The sequence below is a fragment of the Schistocerca gregaria genome, chromosome 4 (assembly GCF_023897955.1).
Source record: "Schistocerca gregaria isolate iqSchGreg1 chromosome 4, iqSchGreg1.2, whole genome shotgun sequence".
Classification (NCBI taxonomy): domain Eukaryota; kingdom Metazoa; phylum Arthropoda; class Insecta; order Orthoptera; family Acrididae; genus Schistocerca; species Schistocerca gregaria.
This window is the reverse complement of record NC_064923.1, coordinates 14,009,108-14,024,483: the sequence shown is the minus strand read 5'-3', so window position 1 is coordinate 14,024,483 and position 15,376 is coordinate 14,009,108. Positions and strand designations below refer to the sequence as shown.

General features: G+C 46.1%; 11 non-coding genes across 11 annotated transcripts; all 11 read right to left on the bottom strand.

Annotated features, from left to right (window-relative positions):
* Positions 1-72, bottom strand: Trnat-agu (transfer RNA threonine (anticodon AGU)). The gene has a single exon. It is a non-coding gene; the product is annotated as a tRNA-Thr (tRNA).
* A 1,451-nt stretch (positions 73-1,523) lies between these two features.
* Trnat-agu (transfer RNA threonine (anticodon AGU)) lies at positions 1,524-1,595 on the bottom strand. Its single transcript has one exon. It is a non-coding gene; the product is annotated as a tRNA-Thr (tRNA).
* Positions 1,596-3,060: 1,465 nt separating this feature from the next.
* Trnat-agu (transfer RNA threonine (anticodon AGU)) lies at positions 3,061-3,132 on the bottom strand. Its single transcript has one exon. It is a non-coding gene; the product is annotated as a tRNA-Thr (tRNA).
* Positions 3,133-4,593: 1,461 nt separating this feature from the next.
* Trnat-agu (transfer RNA threonine (anticodon AGU)) lies at positions 4,594-4,665 on the bottom strand. Its single transcript has one exon. It is a non-coding gene; the product is annotated as a tRNA-Thr (tRNA).
* A 1,438-nt stretch (positions 4,666-6,103) lies between these two features.
* Trnat-agu (transfer RNA threonine (anticodon AGU)) lies at positions 6,104-6,175 on the bottom strand. Its single transcript has one exon. It is a non-coding gene; the product is annotated as a tRNA-Thr (tRNA).
* A 1,421-nt stretch (positions 6,176-7,596) lies between these two features.
* On the bottom strand, positions 7,597-7,668 carry Trnat-agu (transfer RNA threonine (anticodon AGU)). Its single transcript has one exon. It is a non-coding gene; the product is annotated as a tRNA-Thr (tRNA).
* A 1,458-nt stretch (positions 7,669-9,126) lies between these two features.
* Trnat-agu (transfer RNA threonine (anticodon AGU)) lies at positions 9,127-9,198 on the bottom strand. The gene has a single exon. It is a non-coding gene; the product is annotated as a tRNA-Thr (tRNA).
* Positions 9,199-10,657: 1,459 nt separating this feature from the next.
* Positions 10,658-10,729, bottom strand: Trnat-agu (transfer RNA threonine (anticodon AGU)). The gene has a single exon. It is a non-coding gene; the product is annotated as a tRNA-Thr (tRNA).
* Positions 10,730-12,176: 1,447 nt separating this feature from the next.
* On the bottom strand, positions 12,177-12,248 carry Trnat-agu (transfer RNA threonine (anticodon AGU)). Its single transcript has one exon. It is a non-coding gene; the product is annotated as a tRNA-Thr (tRNA).
* A 1,465-nt stretch (positions 12,249-13,713) lies between these two features.
* Trnat-agu (transfer RNA threonine (anticodon AGU)) lies at positions 13,714-13,785 on the bottom strand. Its single transcript has one exon. It is a non-coding gene; the product is annotated as a tRNA-Thr (tRNA).
* Positions 13,786-15,229: 1,444 nt separating this feature from the next.
* Trnat-agu (transfer RNA threonine (anticodon AGU)) lies at positions 15,230-15,301 on the bottom strand. The gene has a single exon. It is a non-coding gene; the product is annotated as a tRNA-Thr (tRNA).
* Positions 15,302-15,376: the final 75 nt, after the last annotated feature.

Genomic DNA, 15,376 nt, shown 5'->3' with positions numbered 1-15,376 from the left:
TGCCTCCTGTGAGGATCGAACTCACGACCCCTGGTTTACTAGACCAGTGCTCTGCCACTGAGCTAAAGAGGCGCGGCCTAGCGGTACTTTTGCGTACTTCATCCTTACGGTCGTCTGGATCATCAGACTTCAGCTGACAACACTTCATATTACCGTCTAATACTTGCAGCTATGGCGACCCATTACTGCTTGGCTACACATCTGACACGTAAAGGAAGTGCTCTCCAAATAACACCACTTGCATTTCAGAACATGTCTTTCACACATGTCTACAAAATCACCTTCACCTTCAAATACAGTTTCGTAGCGACTGACGGAGACGTAGGCAAAGTTTAAAGTTGCTATTTCCATTACATCACGTTAATCAGAAAAACGGTAAGTTACATCTGCAGAGGAACAAAATTCCGTTCCTCCCCACGTGGGGCTCGAACCCACGACCCTGGGATTAAGAGCCTTATGTTCTACCGACTGAGCTAGCCGCGCTGCCTCGGTGAGTATGTGCCGGTTAGCACGTCACACAGTACTCGTTTGGGTTGATTGGTCCCATACAGAACCTCCCCATGTTGCCTAATGTTTTCCTAACGTCACACTCGTCACGTAGTTCACTTTTATTTCATAATCATTTCTGAGAGGTAACAGAATTGCATGACAACCTGCAGAGCTAGTTTCGTCAAAATTAACACACATACTTGATGTGACTCATAAGCCGAACGAGTTACTTTCCGACGTTATTTTAGATGTGCAAGTGCCAGTCAAAAACACGCGGTGACGGCAATATGCAAACCAATTCGCTAGTTAACACCGGTCTTGTTGTGCGTGTTTCAAGCTCAAGAGCATCTCCAAGCAGAAAATGGTCAACAGCAACGTTCACACGGTTTCGTACTGCTCAAGTGCTACACTAAAACGGTATGTTTCTTTTTCAGATCTGGAAAAACACGACCGAGAGAGGAATCAAACACGCAATCTTCGGATACGAAGTCCGACGCCTTATCCATTAGGCCACACGGTCACTGACAAACAAGTGGATCTTATATACGACTCATCTCAAAACGCTCCACCACTGAGGAGTTGTGTTTTCGTTCTACACAGACGCTGCCCCTTGCTCTTTCCCACCCATTTGATACATTCAACCTGCTACGAGACCTACCAAATATAGACTGGGAAACTAAACCACACACTTTGTGCATTCGGAAATGTAAGGCAGGGCGTCCCTCGCCGCATTTGCTACGATGTCCATTTGCTACTGCTGCAGAAGTGGCGGCGGCGGCGACGACGACGACGACGACGACGACGACGACAACCGCGGAAGGCTCTGAGATATGTGAGAAATACATCTATAAAATATATTTCAGACTGTCCCATCCCACCTTATGCTGTACCGCTTTGGCAAATGCTTTATCTGCGCCATTCGCCTTAATCACATCTGAGAGTAATTCTTAATAAAACGCTCTCGCTAATTGTTAGTCATCCCAGATACTGTTTGCTATAAGGCCACGACGCGCAACTGATATCCAAAATTCGTCTGCCTCCTGTGAGGATCGAACTCACGACCCCTGGTTTACTAGACCAGTGCTCTGCCACTGAGCTAAAGAGGCGCGGCCTAGCGGTACTTTTGCGTACTTCATCCTTACGGTCGTCTGGATCATCAGACTTCAGCTGACAACACTTCATATTACCGTCTAATATTTGCAGCTATGGCGACCCATTACTGCTTGCCTACACATCTGACACGTAAAGGAAGTGCTCTCCAAATAACACCACTTGCATTTCAGAACATGTCTTTCACACATGTCTACAAAATCACCTTCACCTTCAAATACAGTTTCGTAGCGACTGACGGAGACGTAGGCAAAGTTTAAAGTTGCTATTTCCATTACATCACGTTAATCAGAAGAACGGTAAGTTACATCTGCAGAGGAACAAAATTCCGTTTCTCCCCACGTGGGGCTCGAACACACGACCCTGGGATTAAGAGCCTTATGTTCTACCGACTGAGCTAGCCGCGCTGCCTCGGTGAGTATATGCCGGTTAGCACGTCACACAGTACTCGTTTGGTTTGATTGGTCCCATACAGAACCTTCCCATGTTGCCTAATGTTTTCCTAACGTCACACTCGTCACGTAGTTCACTTTTATTTCATAATCATTTCTGAGAGGTAACAGAATTGCATGACAACGTGCAGAGCTAGTTTCGTCAAAATTAACACACATACTTGATGTGACTCATAAGCCGAACGAGTTACTTTCCGACGTTATTTTAGATGTGCAAGTGCCAGTCAAAAACACGCGGCGACGGCAATATGCAAACCAATTCGCTAGTTAACACCGGTCTTGTTGTGCGTGTTTTAAGCTGAAGAGCATCTCCAAGCAGAAAATGGTCAACAGCAACATTCACACGGTTTCGTACTGCTCAAGTGCTACACTAAAACGGTATGTTTCTTTTTCAGATCTGGAAAAACACGACCGAGAGAGGAATCAAACACGCAATCTTCGGATACGAAGTCCGACGCCTTATCCATTAGGCCACACGGTCACTGACAAACAAGTGGAACTTATATACGACTCATCTCAAAACGCTCACACCACTGAGGAGTTGTGATTTCGTTCTACACAGACGCTGCCCCTTGCTCTTTCCCACCCATTTGATACATTCAACCTGCTACGAGACCTACCAAATATAGACTGGGAAACTAAACCACACACTTTGTGCATTCGGAAATGTAAGGCAGGGCGTCCCTCGCCGCATTTGCTACGATGTCCATTTGCTACTTCTGCAGAAGTGGCGGCGGCGTCGACGACGACGACGACGACGACGACGACGACGACGACGACGACAACCGCGGAAGGCTCTGAGATATGTGAGAAATACATCTATAAAATATATTTCAGACTGTCCCATCCCACCTTATGCTGTACCGCTTTGGCAAATGCTTTATCTGCGCCATTCGCCTTAATCACATCTGAGAGTAATTCTTAATAAAACGCCTCTCGCTAATTGTTAGTCATCCCAAATACTGTTTGCTATAAGGCCACGACGCGCAACTGATATCCAAAATTCGTCTGCCTCCTGTGAGGATCGAACTCACGACCCCTGGTTTACTAGACCAGTGCTCTGCCACTGAGCTAAAGAGGCGCGGCCTAGCGGTGCTTTTGCGTACTTCATCCTTACGGTCGTCTGGATCATCAGACTTCAGCTGACAACACTTCATATTACCGTCTAATATTTGCAGCTATGGCGACCCATTACTGCTTGGCTACACATCTGACACGTAAAGGAAGTGCTCTCCAAATAACACCACTTGCATTTCAGAACATGTCTTTCACACGTGTCTACAAAATCACCTTCACCTTCAAATACAGTTTCGTAGCGACTGACGGAGACGTAGGCAAAGTTTAAAGTTGCTATTTCCATTACATCACGTTAATCAGAAAAACGGTAAGTTACATCTGCAGAGGAACAAAATTCCGTTCCTCCCCACGTGGGGCTCGAACCCACGACCCTGGGATTAAGAGCCTTATGTTCTACCGACTGAGCTAGCCGCGCTGCCTCGGTGAGTATGTGCCGGTTAGCACGTCACACAGTACTCGTTTGGGTTGATTGGTCCCATACAGAACCTCCCCATGTTGCCTAATGTTTTCCTAACGTCACACTCGTCACGTAGTTCACTTTTATTTCATAATCATTTCTGAGAGGTAACAGAATTGCATGACAACCTGCAGAGCTAGTTTCGTCAAAATTAACACACATACTTGATGTGACTCATAAGCCGAACGAGTTACTTTCCGACGTTATTTTAGATGTGCAAGTGCCAGTCAAAAACACGCGGCGACGGCAATATGCAAACCAATTCGCTAGTTAACACCGGTCTTGTTGTGCGTGTTTCAAGCTCAAGAGCATCTCCAAGCAGAAAATGGTCAACAGCAACGTTCACACGGTTTCGTACTGCTCAAGTGCTACACTAAAACGGTATGTTTCTTTTTCAGATCTGGAAAAACACGACCGAGAGAGGAATCAAACACGCAATCTTCGGATACGAAGTCCGACGCCTTATCCATTAGGCCACACGGTCACTGACAAACAAGTGGATCTTATATACGACTCATCTCAAAACGCTCCACCACTGAGGAGTTGTGTTTTCGTTCTACACAGACGCTGCCCCTTGCTCTTTCCCACCCATTTGATACATTCAACCTGCTACGAGACCTACCAAATATAGACTGGGAAACTAAACCACACACTTTGTGCATTCGGAAATGTAAGGCAGGGCGTCCCTCGCCGCATTTGCTACGATGTCCATTTGCTACTTCTGCAGAAGTGGCGGCGGCGGTGGCGGCGACGACGACGACGACGACGACGACGACGACGACAACCGCGGAAGGCTCTGAGATATGTGAGAAATACATCTATAAAATATATTTCAGACTGTCCCATCCCACCTTATGCTGTACCGCTTTGGCAAATGCTTTATCTGCGCCATTCGCCTTAATCACATCTGAGAGTAATTCTTAATAAAACGCCTCTCGCTAATTGTTAGTCATCCCAGATACTGTTTGCTATAAGGCCACGACGCGCAACTGATATCCAAAATTCGTCTCCCTTCTGTGAGGATCGAACTCACGACCCCTGGTATACTAGACCAGTGCTCTGCCACTGAGCTAAAGAGGCGCGGCCAGGCGGCACTTTTGCGTACTTCATCCTTACGGTCGTCTGGATCATCAGACTTCAGCTGACAACACTTCATATTACCGTCTAATATTTGCAGCTATGGCGACCCATTACTGCTTGGCTACACATCTGACACGTAAAGGAAGTGCTCTCCAAATAACACCACTTGCATTTCAGAACATGTCTTTCACACATGTCTACAAAATCACCTTCACCTTCAAATACAGTTTCGTAGCGACTGACGGAGACGTAGGCAAAGTTTAAAGTTGCTATTTCCATTACATCACGTTAATCAGAAAAACGGTAAGTTACATCTGCAGCGGAACAAAATTCCGTTCCTCCCCACGTGGCGATCGAACCCACGACCCTGGGATTAAGAGCCTTATGTTCTACCGACTGAGCTAGCCGCGCTGCCTCGGTGAGTATATGCCGGTTAGCACGTCACACAAAACTCGTTTGGTTTGATTGGTCCCATACAGAACCTTCCCATGTTGCCTAATGTTTTCCTAACGTCACACTCGTCACGTAGTTCACTTTTATTTCATAATCATTTCTGAGAGGTAACAGAATTGCATGACAACGTGCAGAGCTAGTTTCGTCAAAATTAACACACATACTTGATGTGACTCATAAGCCGAACGAGTTACTTTCCGACGTTATTTTAGATGTGCAAGTGCCAGTCAAAAACACGCGGCGACGGCAATATGCAAACCAATTCGCTAGTTAACACCGGTCTTGTTGTGCGTGTTTTAAGCTGAAGAGCATCTCCAAGCAGAAAATGGTCAACAGCAACATTCACACGGTTTCGTACTGCTCAAGTGCTACACTAAAACGGTATGTTTCTTTTTCAGATCTGGAAAAACACGACCGAGAGAGGAATCAAACACGCAATCTTCGGATACGAAGTCCGACGCCTTATCCATTAGGCCACACGGTCACTGACAAACAAGTGGAACTTATATACGACTCATCTCAAAACGCTCACACCACTGAGGAGTTGTGTTTTCGTTCTACACAGACGCTGCCCCTTGCTCTTTCCCACCCATTTGATACATTCAACCTGCTACGAGACCTACCAAATATAGACTAGGAAACTAAACCACACACTTTGTGCATTCGGAAATGTAAGGCAGGGCGTCCCTCGCCGCATTTGCTACGATGTCCATTTGCTACTTCTGCAGAAGTGGCGGCGACGACGACGACGACGACGACAACCGCGGAAGGCTCTGAGATATGTGAGAAATACATCTATAAAATATATTTCAGACTGTCCCATCCCACCTTATGCTGTACCGCTTTGGCAAATGCTTTATCTGCGCCATTCGCCTTAATCACATCTGAGAGTAATTCTTAATAAAACGCCTCTCGCTAATTGTTAGTCATCCCAGATACTGTTTGCTATAAGGCCACGACGCGCAACTGATATCCAAAATTCGTCTGCTTCGTGTGAGGATCGAACTCACGACCCCTGGTTTACTAGACCAGTGCTCTGCCACTGAGCTAAAGAGGCGCGGCCTAGCGGTACTTTTGCGTACTTCATCCTTACGGTCGTCTGGATCATCAGACTTCAGCTGACAACACTTCATATTACCGTCTAATATTTGCAGCTATGGCGACCCATTACTGCTTGGCTACACATCTGACACGTAAAGGAAGTGCTCTCCAAATAACACCACTTGCATTTCAGAACATGTCTTTCACACATGTCTACAAAATCACCTTCACCTTCAAATACAGTTTCGAGCGACTGACGGAGACGTAGGCAAAGTTTAAAGTTGCTATTTCCATTACATCACGTTAATCAGAAGAACGGTAAGTTACATCTGCAGAGGAAAAAAATTCCGTTTCTCCCCACGTGGGGCTCGTACACACGACCCTGGGATTAGGAGCCTTATGTTCTACCGACTGAGCTAGCCGCGCTGCCTCGGTGAGTATATGCCGGTTAGCACGTCACACAGTACTCGTTTGGTTTGATTGGTCCCATACAGAACCTTCCCATGTTGCCTAATGTTTTCCTAACGTCACACTTGTCACGTAGTTCACTTTTATTTCATAATCATTTCTGAGAGGTAACAGAATTGCATGACAACCTGCAGAGCTAGTTTCGTCAAAATTAACACACATACTTGATGTGACTCATAAGCCGAACGAGTTACTTTCCGACGTTATTTTAGATGTGCAAGTGCCAGTCAAAACACGCGGCGACGGCAATATGCAAACCAATTCGCTAGTTAACACCGGTCTTGTTGTGCGTGTTTTAAGCTGAAGAGCATCTCCAAGCAGAAAATGGTCAACAGCAACATTCACACGGTTCCGTACTGCTCAAGTGCTACACTAAAACGGTATGTTTCTTTTTCAGATCTGGAAAAACACGACCGAGAGAGGAATCAAACACGCAATCTTCGGATACTAAGTACGACGCCTTATCCATTAGGCCACACGGTCACTGACAAACAAGTGGAACTTATATACGACTCATCTCAAAACGCTCACACCACTGAGGGGTTGTGTTTTCGTTCTACACAGACGCTGCCCCTTGCTCTTTCCCACCCATTTGATACATTCAACCTGCTACGAGACCTACCAAATATAGACTGGGAAACTAAACCACACACTTTGTGCATTCGGAAATGTAAGGCAGGGCGTCCCTCGCCGCATTTGCTACGATGTCCATTTGCTACTTCTGCAGAAGTGGCGACGACGACAACCACGGAAGGCTCTGAGATATGTGAGAAATACATCTATAAAATATATTTCAGACTGTGCCATCCCACCTTATGCTGTACCGCTTTGGCAAATGCTTTATCTGCGCCATTCGCCTTAATCACATCTGAGAGTAATTCTTAATAAAACGCCTCTCGCTAATTGTTAGTCATCCCAGATACTGTTTGCTATAAGGCCACGACGCGCAACTGATATCCAAAATTCGTCTGCCTCCTGTGAGGATCGAACTCACGACCCCTGGTTTACTAGACCAGTGCTCTGCCACTGAGCTAAAGAGGCGCGGCCTAGCGGTACTTTTGCGTACTTCATCCTTACGGTCGTCTGGATCATCAGACTTCAGCTGACAACACTTCATATTACCGTCTAATATTTGCAGCTATGGCGACCCATTACTGCTTGGCTACACATCTGACACGTAAAGGAAGTGCTGTCCAAATAACACCACTTGCATTTCAGAACATGTCTTTCACACATGTCTACAAAATCACCTTCACCTTCAAATACAGTTTCGTAGCGACTGACGGAGACGTAGGCAATGTTTAAAGTTGCTATTTCCATTACATCACGTTAATCAGAAGAACGGTAAGTTACATCTGCAGAGGAACAAAATTCCGTTTCTCCCCACGTGGGGCTCGAACACAAGACGCTGGGATTAAGAGCCTTATGTTCTACGGACTGAGCTAGCCGCGCTGCCTCGGTGAGTATATGCCGGTTAGCACGTCACACAGTACTCGTTTGGTTTGATTGGTCCCATACAGAACCTTCCCATGTTGCCTAATGTTTTCCTAACGTCACACTCGTCACGTAGTTCACTTTTATTTCATAATCATTTCTGAGAGGAAACAGAATTGCATGACAACGTGCAGAGCTAGTTTCGTCAAAATTAACACACATACTTGATGTGACTCATAAGCCGAACGAGTTACTTTCCGACGTTATTTTAGATGTGCAAGTGCCAGTAAAAACACGCGGCGACGGCAATATGCAAACCAATTCGCTAGTTAACACCGGTCTTGTTGTGCGTGTTTTAAGCTGAAGAGCATCTCCAAGCAGAAAATGGTCAACAGCAATATTCACACGGTTTCGTACTGCTCAAGTGCTACACTAAAACGGTATGTTTCTTTTTCAGATCTGGAAAAACACGACCGAGAGAGGAATCAAACACGCAATCTTCGGATACGAAGTCCGACGCCTTATCCATTAGGCCACACGGTCACTGACAAACAAGTGGAACTTATATACGACTCATCTCAAAACTCTCACACCACTGAGGAGTTGTGTTTTCGTTCTACACAGACGCTGCCCCTTGCTCTTTCCCACCCATTTGATACATTCAACCTGCTACGAGACCTACCAAATATAGACTGGGAAACTAAACCACACACTTTGTGCATTCGGAAATGTAAGGCAGGGCGTCCCTCGCCGCATTTGCTACGATGTCCATTTGCTACTTCTGCAGAAGTGGCGGCGGCGGCGACGACGACGACGACGAGGACGACGACGACGACGACAACCGCGGAAGGCTCTGAGATATGTGAGAAATACATCTATAAAATGTATTTCAGACTGTCCCATCCCACCTTATGCTGTACCGCTTTGTCAAATGCTTTATCTGCGCCATTCGCCTTAATCACATCTGAGAGTAATTCTTAATAAAACGCCTCTCGCTAATTGTTAGTCATCCCAGATACTGTTTGCTATAAGGCCACGACGCGCAACTGATATCCAAAATTCGTCTGCCTCCTGTGAGGATCGAACTCACGACCCCTGGTTTACTAGACCAGTGCTCTGCCACTGAGCTAAAGAGGCGCGGCCTAGCGGTACTTTTGCGTACTTCATCCTTACGGTCGTCTGGATCATCAGACTTCAGCTGACAACACTTCATATTACCGTCTAATATTTGCAGCTATGGCGACCCATTACTGCTTGGCTACACATCTGACACGTAAAGGAAGTGCTCTCCAAATAACACCACTTGCATTTCAGAACATGTCTTTCACACATGTCTACAAAATCACCTTCACCTTCAAATACAGTTTCGTAGCGACTGACAGAGACGTAGGCAAAGTTTAAAGTTGCTATTTCCATTACATCACGTTAATCAGAAAAACGGTAAGTGACATCTGCAGAGGAACAAAATTCCGTTCCTCCCCACGTGGGGTTCCAACCCACGAACCTGGGATTAAGAGCCTTATGTTCTACCGACTGAGCTAGCCGCGCTGCCTCGGTGAGTATATGCCGGTTAGCACGTCACACAGTACTCGTTGGGGTTGATTGGTCCCATACAGAACCTCCCCATGTTGCCTAATGTTTTCCTAACGTCACACTCGTCACGTAGTTCACTTTTATTTCATAATCATTTCTGAGAGGTAACAGAATTGCATGACAACCTGCAGAGCTAGTTTCGTCAAAATTAACACACATACTTGATGTGACTCATAAGCCGAACGAGTTACTTTCCGACGTTATTTTAGATGTGCAAGTGCCAGTCAAAAACACGCGGCGACGGCAATATGCAAACCAATTCGCTACTTAACACCGGTCTTGTTGTGCGTGTTTCAAGCTCAAGAGCATCTCCAAGCAGAAAATGGTCAACAGCAACGTTCACACGGTTTCGTACTGCTCAAGTGCTACACTAAAACGGTATGTTTCTTTTTCAGATCTGGAAAAACACGACCGAGAGAGGAATCAAACACGCAATCCTCGGATACGAAGTCCGACGCCTTATCCATTAGGCCACACGGTCACTGACAAACAAGTGGAACTTATATACGACTCATCTCAAAACGCTCACACCACTGAGGAGTTGTGTTTTCGTTCTACACAGGCGCTGCCCCTTGCTCTTTCCCACCCATCTGATACATTCAACCTGCTACGAGACCTACCAAATATAGACTGGGAAACTAAACCACACACTTTGTGCATTCGGAAATGTAAGGCAGGGCGTCCCTCGCCGCATTTGCTACGATGTCCATTTGCTACTTCTGCAGAAGTGGCGGCGGCGACGACGACGACAACGACGACGACGACGACGACGACGACAACCGCGGAAGGCTCTGAGATATGTGAGAAATACATCTATAAAATATATTTCAGACTGTCCCATCCCACCTTATGCTGTACCGCTTTGGCAAATGCTTTATCTGCGCCATTCGCCTTAATCACATCTGAGAGTAATTCTTAATAAAACGCCTCTCGCTAATTGTTAGTCATCCCAGATACTGTTTGCTATAAGGCCACGACGCGCAACTGATATCCAAAATTCGTCTGCCTCCTGTGAGGATCGAACTCACGACCCCTGGTTTACTAGACCAGTGCTATGCCACTGAGCTAAAGAGGCGCGGCCTAGCGGTACTTTTGCGTACTTCATCCTTACGTTCGTCTGGATCATCAGACTTTAGCTGACAACACTTCATATTACCGTCTAATATTTGCAGCTATGGCGACCCATTACTGCTTGGCTACACATCTGACAAGTAAAGGAAGTGCTCTCCAAATAACACCACTTGCATTTCAGAACATGTCTTTCACACATGTCTACAAAATCACCTTCACCTTCAAATACAGTTTCGCAGCGACTGACGGAGACGTAGGCAAAGTTTAAAGTTGCTATTTCCATTACATCACGTTAATCAGAAAAACGGTAAGTTACATCTGCAGAGGAACAAAATTCCGTTCCTCCCCACGTGGGGCTCGAACCCACGACCCTGGGATTAAGAGCCTTATGTTCTACCGACTGAGCTAGCCGCGCTGCCTCGGTGAGTATATGCCGGTTAGCACGTCACACAGTACTCGTTTGGGTTGATTGGTCCCATACAGAACCTCCCCATGTTGCCTAATGTTTTCCTAACGTCACACTCGTCACGTAGTTCACTTTTATTTCATAATCATTTCTGAGAGGTAACAGAATTGCATGACAACCTGCAGAGCTAGTTTCATCAAAATTAACACACATACTTGATGTGACTCATAAGCCGAACGAGTTACTTTCCGACGTTATTTTAGATGTGCAAGTGCCAGTCAAAAACACGCGGCGACGGCAATATGCAAACCAATTCGCTAGTTAACACCGGTCTTGTTGTGCGTGTTTCAAGCTCAAGAGCATCTCCAAGCAGAAAATGGTCAACAGCAACGTTCACACGGTTTCGTACTGCTCAAGTGCTACACTAAAACGGTATGTTTCTTTTTCAGATCTGGAAAAACACGACCGAGAGAGGAATCAAACACGCAATCTTCGGATACGAAGTCCGACGCCTTATCCATTAGGCCACACGGTCACTGACAAACAAGTGGAACTTATATACGACTCATCTCAAAACGCTCACACCACTGAGGAGTTGTGTTTTCGTTCTACACAGACGCTGCCCCTTGCTCTTTCCCACCCATTTGATACATTCAACCTGCTACGAGACCTACCAAATATAGACTGGGAAACTAAACCACACACTTTGTGCATTCGGAAATGTAAGGCAGGGCGTCCCTCGCCGCATTTGCTACGATGTCCATTTGCTACTTCTGCAGAAGTGGCGGCGGCGACGACAACGACGACGACGACGACGACAACCGCGGAAGGCTCTGAGATATGTGAGAAATACATCTATAAAATGTATTTCAGACTGTCCCATCCCACCTTATGCTGTACCGCTTTGTCAAATGCTTTATCTGCGCCATTCGCCTTAATCACATCTGAGAGTAATTCTTAATAAAACGCCTCTCGCTAATTGTTAGTCATCCCAGATACTGTTTGCTATAAGGCCACGACGCGCAACTGATATCCAAAATTCGTCTGCCTCCTGTGAGGATCGAACTCACGACCCCTGGTTTACTAGACCAGTGCTCTGCCACTGAGCTAAAGAGGCGCGGCCTAGCGGTACTTTTGCGTACTTCATCCTTACGGTCGTCTGGATCATCAGACTTCAGCTGACAACACTTCATATTACCGTCTAATATTTGCAGCTATGGCGACCCATTACTGCTTGCCTACACATCTGACACGTAAAGGAAGTGCTCTCCAAATAACACCACTTGCATTTCAGAACATGTCTTTCACACATGTCTACAAAATCACCTTCACCTTCAAATACAGTTTCGTAGCGACTGACGGAGACGTAGGCAAAGTTTAAAGTTGCTATTTCCATTACATCACGTCAATCAGAAAAACGGTAAGTGACATCTGCAGAGGAACAAAATTCCGTTCCTCCCCACCTGGGGTTCCAACCCACGAACCTGGGATTAAGAGCCTTATGTTCTACCGACTGAGCTAGCCGCGCTGCCTCGGTGAGTATATGCCGGTTAGCACGTCACACAGTACTCGTTGGGGTTGATTGGTCCCATACAGAACCTCCCCATGTTGCCTAATGTTTTCCTAACGTCACACTCGTCACGTAGTTCACTTTTATTTCATAATCATTTCTGAGAGGTAACAGAATTGCATGACAACCTGCAGAGCTAGTTTCGTCAAAATTAACACACATACTTGATGTGACTCATAAGCCGAACGAGTTACTTTCCGACGTTATTTTAGATGTGCAAGTGCCAGTCAAAAACACGCGGCGACGGCAATATGCAAACCAATTCGCTAGTTAACACCGGTCTTGTTGTGCGTGTTTCAAGCTCAAGAGCATCTCCAAGCAGAAAATGGTCAACAGCAACATTCACACGGTTTCGTACTGCTCAAGTGCTACACTAAAACGGTATGTTTCTTTTTCAGATCTGGAAAAACACGACCGAGAGAGGAATCAAACACGCAATCTTTGGATACGAAGTCCGACGCCTAATCCATTAGGCCACACGGTCACTGACAAACAAGTGGAACTTATATACGACTCATCTCAAAACGCTCACACCACTGAGGAGTTGTGTTTTCGTTCTACACAGACGCTGCCCCTTGCTCTTTCCCACCCATTTGATACATTCAACCTGCTACGAGACCTACCAAATATAGACTGGGAAACTAAACCACCCACTTTGTGCATTCGGAAATGTAAGGCAGGGCGTCCCTCGCCGCATTTGCTACGATGTCCATTTGCTACTTCTGCAGAAGTGGCGGCGGCGACGACGACGACGACGACGACGACGACGACGACGACGACGACGACAACCGCGGAAGGCTCTGAGATATGTGAGAAATACATCTATAAAATGTATTTCAGACTGTCCCATCCCACCTTATGCTGTACCGCTTTGGCAAATGCTTTATCTGCGCCATTCGCCTTAATCACATCTGAGAGTAATTCTTAATAAAACGCCTCTCGCTAATTGTTAGTCATCCCAGATACTGTTTGCTATAAGGCCACGACGCGCAACTGATATCCAAAATTCGTCTGCCTCCTGTGAGGATCGAACTCACGACCCCTGGTTTACTAGACCAGTGCTCTGCCACTGAGCTAAAGAGGCGCGGCCTAGCGGTACTTTTGCGTACTTCATCCTTACGGTCGTCTGGATCATCAGACTTCAGCTGACAACACTTCATATTACCGTCTAATATTTGCAGCTATGGCGACCCATTACTGCTTGGCTACACATCTGACACGTAAAGGAAGTGCTCTCCAAATAACACCACTTGCATTTCAGAACATGTCTTTCACACATGTCTACGAAATCACCTTCACCTTCAAATACAGTTTCGTAGCGACTGACGGAGACGTAGGCAAAGTTTAAAGTTGCTATTTCCATTACATCACGTTAATCAGAAAAACGGTAAGTTACATCTGCAGAGGAACAAAATTCCGTTCCTCCCCATGTGGGGATCGAACCCACGACCCTGGGATTAAGAGCCTTATGTTCTACCGACTGAGCTAGTCGCGCTGCCTCGGTGAGTATATGCCGGTTAGCACGTCACACAGTACTCGTTTGGGTTGATTGGTCCCATACAGAACCTCCCCATGTTGCCTAATGTTTTCCTAACGTCACACTCGTCACGTAGTTCACTTTTATTTCATAATCATTTCTGAGAGGTAACAGAATTGCATGACAACCTGCAGAGCTAGTTTCGTCAAAATTAACACACATACTTGATGTGACTCATAAGCCGAACGAGTTACTTTCCGACGTTATTTTAGATGTGCAAGTGCCAGTCAAAAACACGCGGCGACGGCAATATGCAAACCAATTCGCTAGTTAACACCGGTCTTGTTGTGCGTGTTTCAAGCTCAAGAGCATCTCCAAGCAGAAAATGGTCAACAGCAACGTTCACACGGTTTCGTACTGCTCAAGTGCTACACTAAAACGGTATGTTTCTTTTTCAGATCTGGAAAAACACGACCGAGAGAGGAAACAAACACGCAATCTTCGGATACGAAGTCCGACGCCTTATCCATTAGGCCACACGGTCACTGACAAACAAGTGTAACTTATATACGACTCATCTCAAAACGCTCACACCAATGAGGAGTTGTGTTTTCGTTCTACACAGACGCTGCCCCTTGCTCTTTCCCACCCATTTGATACATTCAACCTGCTACGATACCTACCAAATATAGACTGGGAAACTAAACCACCCACTTTGTGCATTCGGAAATGTAAGGCAGGGCGTCCCTCGCCGCATTTGCTACGATGTCCATTTGCTACTTCTGCAGAAGTGGCGACGACGACGACGACGACGACGACGACGACAACCGCGGAAGGCTCTGAGATATGTGAGAAATACATCTATAAAATATATTTCAGACTGTCCCATCCCACCTTATGCTGTACCGCTTTGGCAAATGCTTTATCTGCGCCATTCGCCTTAATCACATCTGAGAGTAATTCTTAATAAAACGCCTCTCGCTAATTGTTAGTCATCCCAGATACTGTTTGCTATAAGGCCACGACGCGCAACTGATATCCAAAATTCGTCTGCCTCCTGTGAGGATCGAACTCACGACCGCTGGTTTACTAGACCAGTGCTCTGCCACTGAGCTAAAGAGGCGCGGCCTAGCGGTACTTTTGCGTACTTCATCCTTACGGTCGTCTGGATCATCAGACTTCAGCTGACAACACTTCA